The following is a 6000-nucleotide window of genomic DNA, read 5'->3' on the forward strand; positions in this document are numbered from 1 at the left end:
ACAAGCTGGTAAGGATTCCTAAAAAAAGAGCATTTGCACAAACCACAAGCCTGTCATTTGGTCCAACAGGCTTATTCCATAGATTATTATAGTAAAGCAAAATCATGGGAAGTTCATGAAAATGAAAAATGACGCTATTTTAGTCTCAATATTGGAAATCTGTTATCATGATTTTCTGCTGAGAAAGTGTAACAGAACTGCTGCCATTCAGTGAAGAAAATTAAAAGATTTTCACCCTGGAAGCAGGTTACCACTCTGAGCAGCACATAGGCAAATCATACAGAAGAAAGATTATGTGTATTCTGAAATAATGAACACCTCCACTTGCGCATCTTGTTTGCTGAACAACTTAACAGAAGTTTCAAGCTGAAGCTTAAGAAAAAATGAGAGTATAAACTTATTCGAGGAGGTCTGTGCAAGAACTGATCCCAGTTTCCGAGAACTTGTACTACATAGGGCAAAATCAGTTAAAAGAACAAACCACGGAGAAGCTGCATGCTGCCTACACATGGCTCATATTGTGACAAACAAGGAGCAGAGATAACCAACTTCCTCCCAGCGAAGGACCTTGTTTCAGCAGTTCCTTTGGTACATCAACGCAGCACAATGTTACAACCTCACACCGTGCAAGAACAGAGCAGCCACAATGCATGATCTTGGCCAAGTTTGTCTCAGTCCAGGTTCTTTCACTTCCCTGAAAGAACCTGGGCAGCCTGTCAGTGAGGAACCACTCTCTCCTCTCTTCCCTAGCCTGCCCAGTGATTCAATTGTGTTTTGTTGTTTTTTTGTTTGGTGTTTTTTTTTTGTGTGTCTGTAGAAGCATTTCATAGGGACACAAAATGGAAAGGCGCCAGTCTTCTCAAAGCCAACTCTGAGTAGGTCAGCCTTGGCTCAGCAGCAGACCACATAGAGCAGAGAAAGGAAGTGTGAGGCCTCGAATTCATGCCTGTGTTCCCTCCTGCCCTCCACACACACACTATAAGCAGATTTTCTTTGATCACTGAGTAATTGTAATTTACATGTGATCAACGTAACCTCTACTGATAGCTGCTAACAGGCCCTGTACATAAATAAACCAAGTTTCTATTAAAACTGCACAAACCTAGCAGTTAAGATGCCAAACATTCCCAGTAATGTGTATTTTTGGCTTCTTTCAGGTGTTACAGAAAGCTACAGAGCAACTATAACGGAAATTTCTTATTTGGAGCTACCAAGTGGGAACCAATCTAAAAATGTGATAAAGCCAAGGAGAGTAGCGGTAACATGAGTGTTCCTGTTCTGCTGGCATCCTTTGACCAGCAGCAACTCTGTATGAGTTTGGGCATCTCCACTTACAGCCTTGCTTCCTCAGCCTCCAGAGACAGTTCTATCTCACATAGCTTTCACAGCAGGGCAGTGATGTTATTCTACTAGTGATACAAAAGAAAAAAAAATGCACTCATATCTGAGGATAGGGTCTCTCGGGCAACCTCTAGAAAGCAGTCTGAAATTACATTGCTCACTTCTCCCTCACATGAAGGGCTTCTGGTCTCCAGTAACACCAGCCTTAGCTCAGTCTTGATGCACATTGCCACTACTGCACCTTGATCCACATTGCCACCTTGATGCACATTGCCAGGCCACCTATCACTTATGCCTTTTGACTTGTCCAGAAAGCAGAGACCACGTGTGCAGGCAACCCACTGTCCTATGAGTGCTGTGTTACCCTTGGTTTACAAAGAGAGACACCAAGTAAATCACAAAAATGTTACTGACATTGGTATTTAGAACACTGATTTGCAGTTACTGGTACTTAAAATATTCTACAGAAACTCCACATCGCTACACTAAGCCTGGAAGAAATCTGTGAGGAATCACGGGGACAGAATGTATCACTTGATGCACCAGGAATACTTCTCTATTACTTGGAAAACCAGCTCCTCGATAATAATTCTTAAACAAAACATGGGAATACTGTTACAGAGTCACAGGCAAAATTATACAAGACTGCATGAAATTTATTGTTAAGCTGAGAAAATAATTAGAAAACTAGAAACTTATTCCAGTAAGTTAAACAAAAGAAAATATTAAAAAATAAAAATAAAAAAGAACAAAAATGGACTGGCAAATCCCTTCCTTCCACCCCTTGGCCTTTCACAATACCTACTCTGTACAGTCTGGCTATGAAAGATGGTCAGCATGTCAAGAATGACTATGATGCTTCCCTGACCATTGTTACATGAAAGGAGAAAAAATAGCCCTAGAAAATTCAACAGGCAAACTAACAAATAAAAGCTGTCATCATGACTTGGTTTCCTTGAGGAAAAGGTTTGAGAGTACCTACTGCATTTCTTGGAAAATTTGTTGTTTTGCAAACACTTCAGCTAGTCCTGAATTGGCACAGAGAGAAAGGAGATGAACTTTGAAAACTTGTATGTGACCAAGCAAGGCACTCACCCTGCAAAATGCTCTTGCTGTACAACACGTGAGAATGGAGCCCTCCTGAAGATCAATGCAAGCAGCAAAAATCAGTGACTCATTTGCCAGTACACCATTTCTCAAGAGAAATAGCACAGAGCCTGTGTTTGCCCTCCAATGGCTCCATCAAGCCTACCAGATCCGTTATAGTAGGTTGCTCTGAAACTAATGCCTTCTATTTATTTCTATGGAAACTACAACAAATACAAAGAACACAATAACACTATTTGATAGAGCAAAATCTCAGCTACGAAAAGCTATTTTTCCACATAGCCACCACCATTAGCTATGCATTTTCACCAGTGATGAACAAGAGCCTGCACGCCATGCTTGTAAAACTCTACACCAGCAGAGATGACCCACTGTCATTGTGCCACTGTTAAAACGCAGCACCCACCGGCTCACTGACATCCACTGTTTGGTTTCCATAAACAGTCAGCAAGCATCAATGAAGTCAATGGGTGCCATTTTTTCCACATGGTGTAATTTAATGACCCACCTTGGCTTCATGTGCATTTCCATCTCTGACACCATTTTGTCAGACAGCCCCCTCACTGCCATTTGTCGCACCGCAACAAAACATAGCAGAATACTGATGGGAAAGTTCAGCCCCTGCTGCCATACCACCAACATCCACCTCCAACATCATGGGACAATATAATTAAATGAGGCACCACTTTTGGAGCAGCTCTCATACTATTCTTGAAGACAGCAGAGCAGCATATCAGTTCCCACTATGCAGTCTTCAGCAGTTCTCTACAGTACCATTCCCCCACACTGGCAGCTTTTGGCCATGAAGAGGCAGGCACAGGGCCACCTAGCCAAAAAGGAGCAGGGCACATGGAGATGCACGCATGACTCCAGCCACAGCTGGTGACTATTTCATACCTGAGAGTATCTTGAGAGTGCTGGCTAGGCTTCTGGAGAAATCTATTTATTAACACATTCCTCAACAGCCATGACCCTTCCTATGGTCAACTGACGCTAGTCTAGCTAAAAGAAACATCCCTGCCAGGCTAGCTGACTTCACTAAAAGAAGTGCATACATTTTACAGAAACAAAAATAACTTGAGCTCATTCTCTCCTACAAAGGTTGTTCTGGTGTGACTAAAACTGATTCTGTTTCACCCTATCTGCTTAGGTAATAGGTAGCTAACAAAACAAAACCAACTGGAGCAGGGATGTATTTATGTATCTATACACAACATAGGATGAGATTTTTAATGCTTAGTAGGACCTTGTGGACCTTCACACATGCATTAAACCATACAGCATTTTGTGACTTCCACATCTAATTAGCACAAGAATCAACACCTTCTCTGCTGCTTTTCCTTATTTATTCATTTAAAAGGGGCATGGAAACTGTGTATTAAGATATACTGAAGCACTACTGCATTAAACAAGTATAATGACCAGAATTTATGACCCCTCAAACATTTTAGATTCATTCCTAACAATATTAAGAAGCATACTCAGTAACTACACAATGTACTTTTGAATATCACTATCCTTTATATCTTTAGTGATTCAAAACTAAAGCTAAAAATACACAACCATCCTGTTGCATACTTCCTCCACATTCAAATAGAAACCCCCAGCCAACCAACATAACCAACTGTGATCAATGCTTCAATTTCCAATGGGCAGCAAGATGAACATCGCAAATAAGAAATTAAGACTTACTATTTTCCCACCTTCCCTCAAAACACAAGAGTCTAAACCAAGTCCTGTTCGGTCAGTTGTGATTTCGTAAGTTCTCCATCTACCGAGCCACATGCTGCCAGGAATAGCATAAAACTTAAAGCAACAAATACAAAATCATTCTGGTGCTTTGGATTTTTTTTTTTTTAAATTACAGAAAGAACCCCTCCTCCTCCCCTCCCCCCCCCACCCCCCACCCTAAGCACATTCTTAGAAGAAATATTTCAAACTACTTTTAGTTTAAAAAGTGCAGACAGATCTATTTATTCTGCTGGGTATACACAGAATGTTTGAACAACAAAAAAAAAAGTCACAGGTCAGACAATACAGCTTACTATGACTTCACCCTTTGCTTGAAGGAAAACCAAAAGATTGAGTACTATTTCAACCAACTGTAACAACGGTAAACTCAATTTTCCTTGGTTTTGCTTTCTCAAAAACACCTTTCTACTTGACATCTAACAAAACGTCTCTGGCCGCTGAACAACTCTACCACCAGTCAGGCTTTGCCACAGGCACGTCCAATACACCTTGTTCTGCACACGCTGATGTGCACCGAGCTCATGTTCCCCTCCTAGGACTTCTACAAAAGAAGTAAAATAAGATCCGAGGACGGTATTCGTCGGGTTGTGTCCTAGCACCGGTCACGGAGCTGCTGGTTTATGTGACCGCGCTGTCAGGTTAACAATTTGCCTCACTCTTTGATTCCACAGCAGCCCTCCATTTTGTCAACGGACTCAATTTAAATATTTCCCAAGTTCAGTTTAGAACTTTGAATTTCTCTGGGAGTCCCGCGGGGTTGTAAAAGCATCCTCGACCTCTCTGAGCGGCGAAACTCGTCGTCGGAGCCAGCACTGCTTGCTGAGCTCCGAAACGCGGCCGCGCGCACCGAGGCTCTTCGACGCGCCGCCCGGACGCCCTCGGCAAAGCCCTACGGAAGGCAGCGGTCCCTCACGCACCCCTACGCGGCCCTCTCCGCTCCGAGGCCGCTGGCCTCCCCCACTACAGGCAGGTGGCCGTGCCCTCTCAGAGGTGAGCAGGGCGGTGCGCTGCGCAGGCCGGGAAGAGCTGCCGCCCCCCGCTCCCTCTCAGCCCCTCTCCTTACCGGGAGGAGGCGGTCAGAGCTGCCGGTGCGGGGCAGCGACCTGCCGGCTGCAGAATCTCCTACGGAGGTGAGGGGGCGGCGAGGAAGGGCATGGCAGAGGAGGACGGGCGGCGGGAGCCGTCCCTCACCTCCCTCCTCCTCCTCCTCCTCCTCCTCCCCGCCCAGCCCGGCCCCCAGCCCCGGCCCAGGCGGGGTCCCGGCGGCGGCCTCTGCCGGCACTTACTGTGGCACCTCCCCCCGCTCCCGTCTGTCTGACTGCCTGCCCCGGGTCTCTGCCCGCGGCAGGGATGAGAGCTGGTACCGGCCTTTCACCGCTCTGCCGCCAGGAAACAACTTTCCGTCTCCTTCTAGACGCTGGGGAAGCGCCTCTTCCATACAAAATTCATCCTTCTTCCATGCAAAAAGTAACAGACATTAAAAATAAATATATAAATAGAAGTAAATTGTTAGGAGGGGGAAGTGTGAAGATGGGAGGGGAGAAAAAGGAAATACTGGGAGCTTTTCTCCCCCCCCCCTCCCCTTCTTCCTCTCTCCCTCCCTCCCTAGATGGCTTGAGAGAATTAAAAAGGGACGGTGGGGGGAGGAAGTTTGGACGTTTTTGGTTATTTATTTTTTCAAAGTCTTCAGTTCCCAAAAGGAACCAAACAATTACTAATAAATGGGAAGAGCAAACAGGGAGAAGGAGAATGAGGAAGGGAAAGATAGTGAGTTTTGCTGGTCAGTAAACTCCAGGCTGC

At 44.9% G+C, this 6000-nt stretch overlaps 1 protein-coding gene across 3 annotated transcripts in view; it reads right to left on the minus strand.

Annotated features, from left to right (window-relative positions):
- DUSP16 (dual specificity phosphatase 16) overlaps positions 1–5411 on the minus strand; it is a 70744-nt gene extending 65333 nt beyond the window's left edge. For 2 of the 3 annotated variants that reach the window (XM_048952883.1, XM_048952897.1), the window contains exon 1: positions 5264–5411. The gene's annotated coding sequence lies outside the window, so the exon portion shown is untranslated. Of the gene's footprint in view, positions 1–4140; positions 4301–5263 lie in introns of those variants that run through there. The other variant, XM_048952907.1, reaches the window with a different exon arrangement.
- Positions 5412–6000: the final 589 nt, after the last annotated feature.

The sequence above is a fragment of the Lagopus muta genome, chromosome 1 (assembly GCF_023343835.1).
Source record: "Lagopus muta isolate bLagMut1 chromosome 1, bLagMut1 primary, whole genome shotgun sequence".
Taxonomy (NCBI): Eukaryota; Metazoa; Chordata; class Aves; order Galliformes; family Phasianidae; genus Lagopus; species Lagopus muta.